The sequence below is a fragment of the Hippoglossus hippoglossus genome, chromosome 3, assembly GCF_009819705.1.
Source record: "Hippoglossus hippoglossus isolate fHipHip1 chromosome 3, fHipHip1.pri, whole genome shotgun sequence".
Classification (NCBI taxonomy): domain Eukaryota; kingdom Metazoa; phylum Chordata; class Actinopteri; order Pleuronectiformes; family Pleuronectidae; genus Hippoglossus; species Hippoglossus hippoglossus.
In genome coordinates, this window is record NC_047153.1 from 30,485,395 (window position 1) to 30,498,842 (window position 13,448).

Consider the following 13,448-nt stretch of genomic DNA (forward strand, 5'->3'; position numbering starts at 1 on the left):
TCCCTTTCTTCTGTTTTGTGTTTTACTGAATCGTGGCTGACTGAATCTACACCGGACTCTGCCGCACAGCTGACCGGCTTTCAGCTGTTACGTGCAGACCGCGATCCGATTCTTTCACGCAAAACAAAAGGCGGAGTGATTTGTTTCTACATAAACCATGGCTGGTGCAGTGACGTGAAAGTGATTTTACAATCCTGTTCTCCTGACTTGGAATCGTTTTTCATCACCTGCAGACCGTTTTACTCTCCCGTGAATTCACTTCTTTTATTCTGGCAGGAGTTTACATCCCACCGCAAGCTGACGTGCGAGAGGCTCAACGTCAACTCGCTGATCAGATATTAGGAGTGGAGAGAAGGAGAGAGAACACGTATTCCCCTGTTATTGTCATTTGGGGACTTTAATAAGGGCAACTTAACTCACGAACTCCCCAAATACAAACAGTTAGTCAAATGCGCGACCAGGGGGGAGAATACTTTGGACCACTGCTACAGTACCATCAGCAGGGCTTATCATGCAGTTTCCCACGCTGCTCTGGGTCTATCCGACCACGCTCTTATCCATCTGATCCCGGCTTACAGACAGAAACTTAAACTTTCTAAACCTGCTGTGCTGAGATCTGTGACGTCATACATCAGCTTCTGTGAGGACAGATATATTCCAACACGCACCAGGGTGAGTTACAACAACGACAAGCCCTGGTGCACAGCAAGACTCAAACAGCTTCGTTTGGAGAAGGAAGTGGCCTTCAAGAGTGGGGACAAGGATAGGCTCAGACTGGCTAAATACTCGTTTGGCAAGGAGATTAAAGAGGCCAAACGACAGTACTCCAAGAAGCTGTAACATCAATTTGCAGCCAACGACTCCTCGTCAGTCTGGAAAGGCCTTCGGGTGATCACAGGCTGCAAAACCAAATCCCCCCACTCTGTGGAAGACCTTAGACTTGTGTAGCGTGAGGGAAAGCGGGGATAATGAGAGATTGCCACAATGCCACCTGGGGAATTTCACCTCCAGGAAATAACTAAAATATTGTGTGTGCAACAGCACAGGTTTGTTTAAATCACGGGGCAAGAGACGTGTTTAGTAAATTTTGCCCCTGTGAATGACCTGCATAAGGTCAGAAATGTACATCGGGACATGTTAAAGGCCGTGGTCCAGCATGAGGCTGCCAATCCCCCACCTAAGATGCCCTCTCCGCCGTCCTTGGCGGCACGGGATGATGATTTCTCTAGTGCCGGAGACTTATGGGTCTTGGTTCCTGAAACCCTTTTCCCACGGTCTGCAGAGGTTCCAACTACCTTGCGTCTTGAAAGCCCTCCTGTCATGATCCCATTGCAGACCAGGCCCATTCTGGCAACACCTCCTGCTTCTGGAGGTTCCTCACCGCCAGCTCCTTCATGGTCCCCAACCGAACAGCCAAGTCCCAGTCAGCTGGCTCTGCGTAGATCTGCTCGTTCCACGGCGGGCCACCATTCGAATGTCCATCGCCTTCCTCGGCCTGCAGATCACCAGGACCATGCGGCCAATAGACCTTCAGGCCCGGTATCTAATTCCCAGTTGGCCATTTTTAGGCGTTGGTGTTAATCAGACCTTTCTGTCCATCGTCGGGCTGACGATGCAAAAGGGGGGGGTAGAGATGTAGCCAGATGCGCGCTCCCTCCCTGCCGCTGCGGGGCACTTTACCTGTTTTAATGGCGCGCTAGTCATTAGGCGACGTCATGCGCCCCGTATTTAAGGAGGCGGCCGTGCTTGGCTCGCCCTCCTTCCGTTTCCGCTCGTGGAAGAGGTAGTTTCGTTGCCGCGGCGGAGTTTGGCATTTGGTGCAACAGCCAGCGCCTCACTCAAATATCCCCTCATACGCAGTGCGACTGACCGCTGGCGTGGGATCGCTCCGCCGGGGACCTTCGGGGCGCAGTTGCGGGTCTGCTTGGTAAGTAACGTTGTCTGCCTATCTCTCGCTTATTTCATCCCAGCTGATTGTTGTGCATGTTATGCTACAGCTGGATTCAGCTACGGCTGTGGAGACTCTCACCCTCCAGGTTGCTGTGGCTGTACCTTAGCTTGACAGGGTGGTACGTATGGTCCCATTATTCATGAAATTCTGTTTTTGTCATTTTAATTACTAAATTTGTTTATTCGCCTTCCTAGAGGCCCTGCTCCTTCGTCGGCCATCATTGGCCACCACGCTGCAGACGGACCTGCTGTTCTGGTTTAATTGGAACTGTTTTGGCTTGGATAGAATGGTTTTGGCTTGTATAGAACTGTTCTGGCCTTTTTGGAATCATTCAGGCTGATACAACACCGTTCTAACTGTTAAAGACTGTCCTGGCTTGACAGGACAGTCTTTGTTACTGCAGCGACCTTTACACGCACACCCAGGTGCCTTTCGTTTCTTTGAGGCCCTGCGTCCCTTCTCGGGTTTCTCAGGGCGCCACTCCTCCTCCTCCTCACTCTCATCAGACATCAGCTATATATATACACATTTGTAAATACTGAAATACAATATATACCAATATCAATGTAGGTAACCTACAGAGCTCTTTGTCAACATTGGTTTCGGTGTAGAAATCACCTCACCATTGGATTTTTAACCTCATAAATAACTTTGTAGTCTAGAGAATTACACATCAACACCCATTATGTTAACTGGGGGATTAAAAAGTGAATGAAATTAAATTTCTCAGAATAGATAGATAAATTATTCCTCTTTATATACCCTATGCTGTTCCTTCATACTCCCATATATGACCTACGGTGTGGAAGTGTGGGGAAAGACTTATAAAACCAATCCAATCTTCCTTCTTAAAAAAAAGGAGCCATAACAATTGTGAATAAAACCACTGACAGAGAAACCATCAACTCCCACTCTATAAAACTAAAAGCACTTAAGTTGAAAAACTTGGTTTTCACGTTGGTCACCCAACGTGAGGTTTCCAGCCAGGCGGCCACCGAACAATGGTGCAGAGGAGGTCCATAGCACAGCAGCAGTCATTCAAGTAGGCTGTCCCTTTTCCATAACAAGTGCAAATGCATCATAATGCTACAACAATGAAGATAACTAATCATTAATAATATTTGATTTTCGTAATGTAATTTATGATAATCCAACTATACTGAAACTGTCTTGACATAATGGACATGCCCAGCTTCTGAAATGTGAGACATGTAGGTGGGTCACTGTACCTTGACTGGTCAGGCCTTTGTTTCCACCATTGATATATATTGTATTTCATTATTTACAATAATTTGATTAATTAACTGTCCTAGCCCAATTTCTATTTTACAGAAAATAAATGAATAAGTTGCACTTACAGGCTGGCACGTGCACACATGACATCAGAGGGGGCTTGAGCCCCTGCTCTTTTTCTTCCTCGAGAGAAAGTGCCCTTTTTCTGGGGTGCTTTTTCTTAAAAATAAATTAATATTATACTCCTGTTTGTGCACAGCTTCCCTGTCAAACAAATATATTGAATGAATAAACAATCAAACTATCAGGTCGGGAGATTAGTCTCTACCCTCCCTCCCTCCCTCCACGTCTCCTGCACAGTGGGGAGCACTAGAGCTGTGGACATTTCTTGATTCTTCTATGCATCCCGACGCAGACAACTCTGCATCCATGCAGAGACAGAAGATAATCGATGATTGTTGTTTTTAGCGATGTCGCGTCGCTGAATAGTTAGAACCAGCGCTGCTTCAGGACATACGCTCATTAAAAGGTCCGGTCATCCTGTGTCAGAGTCTCTGTCGGAGTCTGTTTCCTGCTCACTCCTCTGACCTGCGCTTACCTTACACTTTACTTTGTGTTTGATTCACTCCAGTACGGAAGATATTAATTTTAGTTATCTCGTGATTACGAGATAATTATGTCGTTATCTCAACTAAAGAACCTCTGTTTTCCCGAGATAATTAATTTGAGATCACAATCTAATATTTTGTCAATCTATGACTATTCAGTATATTTTCATGACGTTAAACAATATTGATTTTGTAATATACTGGGACAGCTTTGAAATAATCAGGCCAGAGAGTGCAAGTCAACATTACTGTTTTTTCTTTGCTTGTGTGGAGGTGATGAACAAACTAAGCTACCAGTGCCTCCAGTTTACAGCGAATTAGCCTAAAGACAAAAACAAATGGTTAACTTGTGTCTTGTTAGCAAACAGACAGAAGTAAAACAAACACCATCTAAATATGTATTTTTAGACATTTCCTTTCTATTAGAGTGAAAGAACATGACACAGAAGAAAATAGACCAAAATCTCAAAGGAAGAGGATTTGTTGCCATTGTGATGCAGAGAAGGCAGAGAATATCCCACTGCGGAAATGATCCAGACCCGATTCTCTGGAGTTCCTTCACAGGTCATGTCTGAAAACGGCTACAGTGTTTAATATTGCCATGAGGTGTGGCACTGTGTTACCCACATTTATGTGACTTAATGTCTGCAGCCCAGGGCAATGGATTTTGACTATTTATACAGTGCAGTCCTTATATGATATGACATATAGTGAAGCTCCTTACTCCTAACTTCATCCAGACCAGTAGTGAGGAGGGAGCACCATTGCAGCACCTGGTGGCAGATAAGAGAACAGCATTTTGGGTTTTATGAAGATGTTGCATAGTTAAAGGAAACAGCATAATTATTGCAGGATCCTAGCAAGAATGCTGCAAGCACAAGTACGACACTGAAGTGCTGTCCCTGTTTAGTAATTAATGATGTGTGGTAAAAAGTAAAACTGTTAAAATGTTCTGTGCAGTTTTTAGGCTTTGTGGTGCAGCTTCAAGTGGGTGAGCAGGTGAAAAGCTTTACACTTGTTTTTGCATAAAAGTAGCTACCAGCCCCACAGAGTCCATCAAGCTGCCGTCTAATCCCATTTAGTCACATCAAAATTGTTAAAATCCCACCTAAAAAGGTCAGCTTTATCTGCATCCTCAAGGGAGACGTAACTCCTCCCTTGTCTCATACCACCACCATTACCACCTCCTCCTCCCACTCCCCAAAGGCCCTAATCTGACACTTGGCATCGCCAGCACAACTTGTCAACCATGTCTGGATTATTAAAAAAAAAGATCTCATGTCTTTGTTAGTTTTCTCTCTTACCCCTAGCCAAATGTTGTCAACACACACACACACACACACACACACAGATATTTGGTTGAACATTGGTAAAGTTGTTTTTAGAAAACAAAATTAACTCAGTTGCCAGAGAAAACTTCAGCAGCACATGGCTCATCATCCATCCATTGCTTTACTCCTGTAATAAATAATAATGATCTGCAGGATTCAGAAGTTAAAACCAATCTACACACTTTTGTTGCATTTATATAATGTTTGTCAATGCTTGTACCAACCAAGCCAGTGAAACCTAGATGACCTTTTGTCAACCTTGGTGACCCTGATGATGTCATAAGGGTTGTCTTGGGATTCTAGTTTATAACAGAAAGCCAAGAAAAAAAGAAAAAAAAATCAACACAAAGAGTTAGATAGTTCTGTTTTAGCCAAGCTATCTCATGCTATGCTAGGGTCAGTTAACATTACCAAGTCTATGGAGGAAAAGCTCTTTGTGGCATGCTCACTTGGCTTCCTGACATGGTACAGACCTGTCTTGTTGATGGCTCTTGAGGATCCCACTGGTGTTCCTTTATTTACTTATTCTTCTGGTTATAGTGTTTAATTTACTTACTTATCAAGCTTTATTTAACCAAGAGATTAAAATTCTTGCCTATTTTTCATTGAGTTTCCATAGAGGGATTTTCCTTACACAATTGGTGCCTCTTTTACCAATACTACACTGAACCCAAATGTGAGATACAGAAAGAGTGAAAGGTTTAAAAGGTAATTTATTACAAGAGTCTAAGTGGGGGGGGGGGGGGGGGGAGATCTGGGGACGTTGCTGAAGTCACTGGGAGCAGGTGAGGAAGATTTGTGGCTGAAGGCTGGGCTTGGCATAGAGTGGTGGCTTGAGCTGGTGGCTGGTGATCCTGAACATAGATCAAACAATCAGCTCAAGGACAGAAAAATGACTAATACTAGAACATAGCCTGCCTGCATGCTGCCAGGTTGGTAACAACGACATCATGAGGATTCTGTCCCGTAAGTTAGCGGTTGTTAGTGGTATTTTGAATCACTACTCTGGTATTAAACGTTCAACCACTAGGGGTTGCTGTAACACCAGCTGCAGCCCTGTTATGAAACCTGTGTTCCCCTTTGTCTGACTGCAGCACTGCTGCAATGTAGACAGACAGGGGTGGGGACCCTCTCCTACTCTCACTGCTCAGTGTCTCCTCTTACTCCATATGTGTGTGTGTGTGTGTTTTGTATTACTCTTACTGCAGCAGTGCTGTGTTAGACTTTTACAGGGCGGGGTCTGTATGTCTGCTTGTCCCCCTTTCATTCCAATTATATCCATTTATTGTCTTGATTATGAATCTATAATTCTACTCAAAGCAGGATACAAAACAATAAATACAAACAAAAAGATAAATAGCAGTTGATAGATGTAAACGATGAATGAAACACAAGTACACACTACAGTAGAACAGTAACACAAAATATGTGGTATGTAGATGTACTAACCATTCAAAAAAAACAATGAGCGGCATTATTATTCATGTCACATCTGGCTCCTCTGATTGCTCTCTGGCAGCTAGATTAAGCAGACATCTGATGCTGATGTTCATCATGAATGAAACCCAACACACTCAGAGAGAGAGAGAGCAGCGGCGGCTCCAGAGCAAGAATGAAAACACATCCAGGAGCAGAGGAACAATGCCAGACAGGTGTGGTTCAAACATTCAGTACATGAATCTTTATTGGAAATGTTGTCAAAGATGTGCACAAAACGATTCCCTCCGCTTATTTTCAAACTGTTCACAGTGCACTCAGCTGTCCTCAGTTTGACCTCAGCCTAACCCTCCTGCTCCATCTCCCTGCACAATGTGTGATGCTGCAATGTACAGTGCACCACTGACGACATAGTACTTTGTGACTGGGAGGAAGGAAGGAAGGAAAACAGTATGAGTGAACGCTGCAGTACCCCAGGGCCTGTTCTGTCAGGTTGGGTTTGAGAGCAGATCTATTAGATGACAGCTCTGCTAATTGTTGCTCATTATCTTCCCACATCTGCTGCAGTAACAGCATTTTACCGGTAAGTGTACTGGACCCACTGACCAACTTTGACTGGGAGATATGGACGAGAGCACCTAGGAGAGCCCCAGCCTGCTTCAGAAGCTAAGGACTGTCAGAGAGTCACTGTTTGAGAGGGGTCTGGTGCTGAAGGAGCTAACACTTACTAACTTCACTACAACACTGACCAAAGACATGAGTTCAGGTTCCGTCAGCAATGAAATTTCTCTTGGCTTCCAATTCAGTTGGAGCTTTTGGATGAGTAGAGTGATATATGTTTTAGGCGACTGTTGATGGCACTGTTTTGATCAGTTACCATGGTGGCCAAATAGAAAGTCAAAGGAGAATCATAAAGTTCTAGCTACACAAGATCAAAAGTAAGCCAAAGCTCCCAACTTCTTTTCCAGAAGTAAGAACCTATTTAAGACAGGTAATATGTCAAAATGCAAATAAAAAATCCAGCTCTTGTACAGCATAGTGTCATTCAGTTTGTCTACACAGTAGTTCATGTCTGAAAATGGCTTAAGAGATCACATTTTTCCAGCCATGAACTGAATATCCACAGAATTGGGTCTGGCGTGTCTCCCGAGTTTGCCTTTCACATATGGACAATGCAGCAGGAGATCCTAACTCAAACGTGTTCACAACTACACAGGTGACAATGTTCTGTAAACAAACACATGTGATCTCATCAGCAGAATTATTACATTACGTCCTGCCGCCGCATAATATCAAAATGATCACCTTGCATTTCTATATGGTTCATTTATTCCATTTTGCATATTCCATTATTATTATTATCATCTTTAGAAATATTCCCTTCCACGTCAACATTAGTGAATAAATCTCATATTTTTGTATTTGATGTTGCATTGTGTGTTCTTTTGGAGTTGGAGATCCATAGAATAGAGAATTCATGTCTGTATGATTTGAGACTGATTATTAATTAAATTATATAAATTTGCTCCAACAGAAGCTGGTGCCCCTTTTTCACAAGAAGTTCAAATTCATCATAGCGCTACAAGTGCTAAACTTTGAATAAATAATTACATGTAATAACTGTTATGGTGTAGATCCTGCAAGACTGAACATCTGGTTTGTTTGCAAGTGGTGTCTGTTGTATCTGACATGAATTAGTTGCATTGGAAACTTGAAGTCTGTTAACGATGCTGAGTCACATTAGCAGCTGGCTGTCTTCATTACTCAGCATTGATTAAACATCAGCATAAAATACTTTCTGTCTCTGTCACTTTTACTGAAACAACAGCAGGCAGCACAAAGCAGCTCATATAAGAGTCTGTCATAAATAACTTTTGAATAATGATCATTGTTCAAAAGTCAGACATTTCATTCATGGAAGCAGGTGATTATACAGTTGACTCCCTCTTAAAGTCAAAGCACTGTTTGTGAATGAACTCTTAATCTACTTCACTTGGTAAATTAACCATTGTAAAAACAATCACACTTGTTTTAAATATTTTAAAATGTTAATGTTTAATGTGCAAACACCCCAGCAGGGAACTGTCAGCTACGCAGCTGCAGTGCCATCTAGCTGTGAGGGGTAGAAGAATGTTGCATTCATAACAAGGGATAATTTGATGCTTCTTTTGTTAGTTTGTTTGCTTTATTAAAATAAATAGTACCCATCAGCTTTGTCCAAGGGGCTCTCATCATAACTTAACTGAGCCAAATATTCTATTTCAATTTTGCCAGATATGACATTCATCTGGTAGACACACAACTCCAGAGGAACCCTAGTGCTGCTCTGAATCGGATAGATGTACAAATGAAAAAAAGTATTTGTCATTTAAATTAAAGATTGTTACATTGTCTCGATGTCCCTTTAACGCAGAGGTAGCCAACACGGTGCCCGTGAGCACCTGGTCGCCCGCAGGGACCCCGCGAGTCGCCCGCAAGGCATGCTCTAAATTAAAAAAAAGAAAAAGAAAATTTTAAAATGAAGAAAAAAAAGAAAAACTGAAATTTGAAATAAAAAAAAAAAAGTCAAACCGCCATCTCACTCTATGCTGAGACAAGCTAGTGGGAGCAGCAACGATCGCGAGCTAGATGTGGTTTTTACCCCCCAAACTAAAGAAAACATGGCAGAAAAGCGAAAGAAAACATACTATTTTCATAATGATTGGGAGGAAGTGTTCTTTTTTACGACAGTGAAAGAAAAATGTGTGTGTCTCATTTGCGGGGCAACTGTTGCGATGGCAAAGCGGCACAATGTGGAGAGACACTTCAGTACGTATCACAAAAGCTTCCATGCTAACTACCCACCTGGCAGCGCACTACGGACAGAAAAAGCCCGTGACTTAAAGGCAGCTTTGGGCAAACGACAGTCTTTTTTCACAAGGCCGGTGATACAATCACAAAAAGCAACTGAAGCTTCGTTTACAGCTGCACATTGTTTGATAAAGAACAAGAAAGCCTTTTCGGACGGGGAGGTCTTGAAAGAAGCAATGATGATAGTTGCAAACACTGTGTTCAAAGATGAGAAGAATGGTCCCGATGCCATCTCCGCTCTCTCCGATGTCCAACTGGGGGCAAGTACGATGGTTAGAAGAGTGTCGGCTATGTCCGAAAACTTGACGGAGCAACTGGACCGGGATCTGGTTAAGTGCAGGTGGTTTAGCATCCAGTGCGACGAGTCCGTGGACAACACCAGTACAGCTCAGCTGATGATGTTTATCCGAATGGTGTTTGATGATTTCTCCACAAAAGAAGAAGTCCTGACACGTCTGCCCCTGAAGACAACAACGAGGGGAATTGACATCTACAACGCGGTGAAGAGGTTCTTCGTGGAGAAAAAAGGTACCATTAGAAAAGCTGGTGTCGGTGACAACAGACGGGGCTCCCGCCATGACGGGCCGGCATGCAGGCTTCATTGCGCAATGCAAAGGTGACCCAGACTTCCCAACATTTCATGTTATCACTGCATCATTCACCAGCAGGCGCTATGTGCAAAAGTAACCGGCTTTGATCATGTGATGACTCCTGTCGTGAAGATCATAAATGGCATCCGCTCCGAAGCCAAACAACACAGGACATTCAAGGTGCTATTGGAGGAGCTGTCAGCTGAATATGGTGACCTGTTACTACACACAGAAATCCGATGGCTCAGCAGGGGACGAATTTTGCAGCGTTTTTTGTCACTTTTGGGAGAAATCAAACAGTTCATGCAATCGAAAGGGGAAGACGCCTCGCTGCTCGAGGACACTGAGTGGATATTTGACCTTGCATTTTTAACGGACATCACTGGGAAACTGAACCATTTGAACTGTGAGCTGCAAGGCAAGGGTAAGACTGTCGCTGACATGATAAGTGCTGTAAACGCATTTAGAGCTAAGTGCTGCACTTTCCCTCCGTACAGTCAGTGTTGAATGACAATGCTTCTGCATCTGTGGCTTTTGACAAAGCTGTAGAAAAGTACTCTCAAGTCATAAACAGACTAGGGCAAGAGTTTGAGAACAGGTTTTGTGACTTTGATCAACTTGAGCCATGTGTGTCATTTATTTCAAATCCTTTCATGCAAGTGGACATGACATGCATTGCTGAGCAACTAAGTGCTATGTTCAACTTGGATGCTGGACAGGTGGAGATTGAAATCGTAATGTTGCAAAATGACCTCCACCTCAAAACCCATCAGTCTGCTCCAAACCTTTGGTGCCTTGTGGACACAGAAAAGTACAAAGGTGTATGCACAGCAGCTATGAAAGTTGCCTGCCTTTTTGGTTCAACCTATCTCTGTGAATCAGCCTTTTCTAACATGAACTTCATCAAGAACAAACACAGAACACGCCTTACTGATGCACATCTACAAGACTCACTCAGAGTTGCAGTGTCAAATTATACACCAGATTACAGTACATTGGTGAACAGGATGCAATGCCAGGCTTCCCACTAACAGACAAAGAAAGAGATAACGTGTTTTCATTGAAATGACAACATTAAACTCAAATATTGCACAAAAATGTGAAAAATAATTTGTTCAAAAAGTGTAACAGATGTTATTTGTTAAAAATGCTACAGATTTGGTGATTAGTACTAATGTAATAGGATTAATTTAAAAATGTGAAAGAGTTGATTTTTTTTATCTTACATAACTGATAATTTGTATCGATGACAGTTAATGATTTCCTAAACAATTTTAGAAGTGATAATTTGCAAAAGGTGTGATTTTGAACAAAATGCTACAAATGTGCTTATTCATACAAAACTGTCAAGAAAGATATTTACAAAAATATCAGAGATGTGATACCTCTGACTTTCAAATGTTGAAACAGATTAACAGAAATAAATGTTGCATGTTTTAATATATCTGTTTCCTACCATCATTGTTGTGGAAATCATTGTTAATAATTATTGTGAGGAATAATTAACATTGACGTGATCAGACAGTCTCTTCACATATATTATTATTAAAAGGTGATCTGTGCAACTTTGTTATTCAGGAAGTTTGTATCAAACAAGTAGCCCTTCGTACTACTCAGTACCTTTGAAGTAGCTCTCAGTTTAACGGAAACTGTTAAATGCAGCTTCAAGTTTAGACCAGGGATGGGGAATGTGTGGTCATGCTGCTTACAAGACAAAAAGGTTTCATAAATACTAAAAATCAATTGATAAAAACATCTCATTACAGCAATTATGTTTCTGCAAGTGAAGCAAAAAAATAGCAAAATAGCATAAAATGGTAGACTAATATGATCTTCAGGATGAATGACAGGTCAACATGATGAGTTATGTGAACATAAACACTTATAACAATTATCTCTAACAAGCCTCATGGCAACCTTCCAAAAGAGAAGGATTTATGCATAATGTTGTGGGTCAAGATATTATTCTTTGTTGAAGTTTAACACAAACCAGTGTGAACCAGACGGGAAAGGTCAATCTCAGCATTATTTCAGCTGGAAACATGCAGCTACACTAGATGAGTTCAAGAACAAATGATCTTTGATTGAGTTAAAACCTTTCAGTGGAGTTAAGTGTGCAACCAGCAGCTTTCACAAGACCTCATACAGACAGAAACTATTATGCTGGTAGGTTTTGTGGTGATAGATCTAACAGCTAAGAAGCTATAACATTTTCAGAAGGAGAATTTGGGAAAGAGCCTTTTGCTGTGTAGGTGCTGGAAACAGACAAGTATAATTGTTTAAAACTCTGTTTGTCTTGAAGAACTATTGCAGAGTTAATTACTGATATAGCATAACATTTAGGAAAAACACTAAAGGACAATTCAAGCTTTTCTCTCTAGCATGCAATGAAAAAACAGACATAACAAATACTGCCACTCTGTGTTTGCAGGATGACTCCCAAGTTTGATACAAGGGATGAATTTCACTTTTGCAAGACATGCATGCTGCAGCTACAATAATAAACGTCTGCGAAACCACCCTCCACTACAGATCTGTAAACTGCATGTTCATCCTCAGGATTTTCTAATTCTAGGGAGACAAGAACTGGAGTTTACATCTCTTAGGAACCACCTATGATGTCCTGCAGGGAGAGAGAGGGCCTTCTTCTCTCACTAGGAGTGGTCAGTTGGAGCAAGCCCGATATTCGGAAATGCTGGTGGATGTAGGCCAGCGGCTTGTAGTCCATCAAGAATTGTCACCACCACCCCAAGACCAGGGCCTGATGCTGCTGATGAAATGAAAGATTGGAAGAGGCTGTGGTATAGGGAGATGGCATTTGAGACACCAAGTTTTAAGTCTAAAATTCCAGCAGAAGTGGCTGTAGCATTTCCGACGGTCCCTGAATGCACCGGAAGAAATCAGCAGACATTTACACTGAAAACATGGTGTAAATGACCTCTTTTCGAGAATATGAATGTCGGGGCTTGCCAGCACTTGGATGACGCCACAAGAGCAGTATGGAGGCATGTTATGGTTTTACTGTTGTTTTATTGCGTTTGAAGAATGAGTCACCATTGACTTCAATTGGATTCTGCACTAACAAAGTTTACCCCCTGAGACTCCAGAAGTGTTTTGTGGACTCAAATACTTCACCCAACCCCCCCAATCGGCACAGGGGTGAGTACATAAAGTGAATTTTCATTTTTGTATGAACTATCCTTTTAAGTTGTATTCCAAGACATATTCTAACATGTGCCAGTAGTGCACAAGTTCTTTTTATTATGGTGGCTATGGTTGCTGTTGAAAAGGTTGCATTTTAGTAACATGACTGAAGCTTTGTAAACAGTTAGTAACTCCCAGAATAGGTGTTTATATGTACCTATGGAGCCACCAGTAGCGCAGTTCCAATAAGTAATATTGTCATGGAAGACAATGACAGACTTGCACAACCTATTGGCTTGTTCTG

The 13,448-nt window shown here is 42.2% G+C and overlaps 1 long non-coding RNA gene across 1 annotated transcript; it reads right to left on the minus strand.

The window, feature by feature from the left end:
* Positions 1 to 307: 307 nt before the first annotated feature.
* LOC117759542 lies at positions 308 to 12,592 on the minus strand. The gene is made up of 3 exons (XR_004613505.1): positions 12,582 to 12,592; positions 6,961 to 6,962; positions 308 to 616 (listed from the first exon to the last, which is right to left on the minus strand). It is a non-coding gene; the product is annotated as an uncharacterized LOC117759542 (long non-coding RNA).
* Between the last annotated feature and the right edge of the window lie 856 nt (positions 12,593 to 13,448).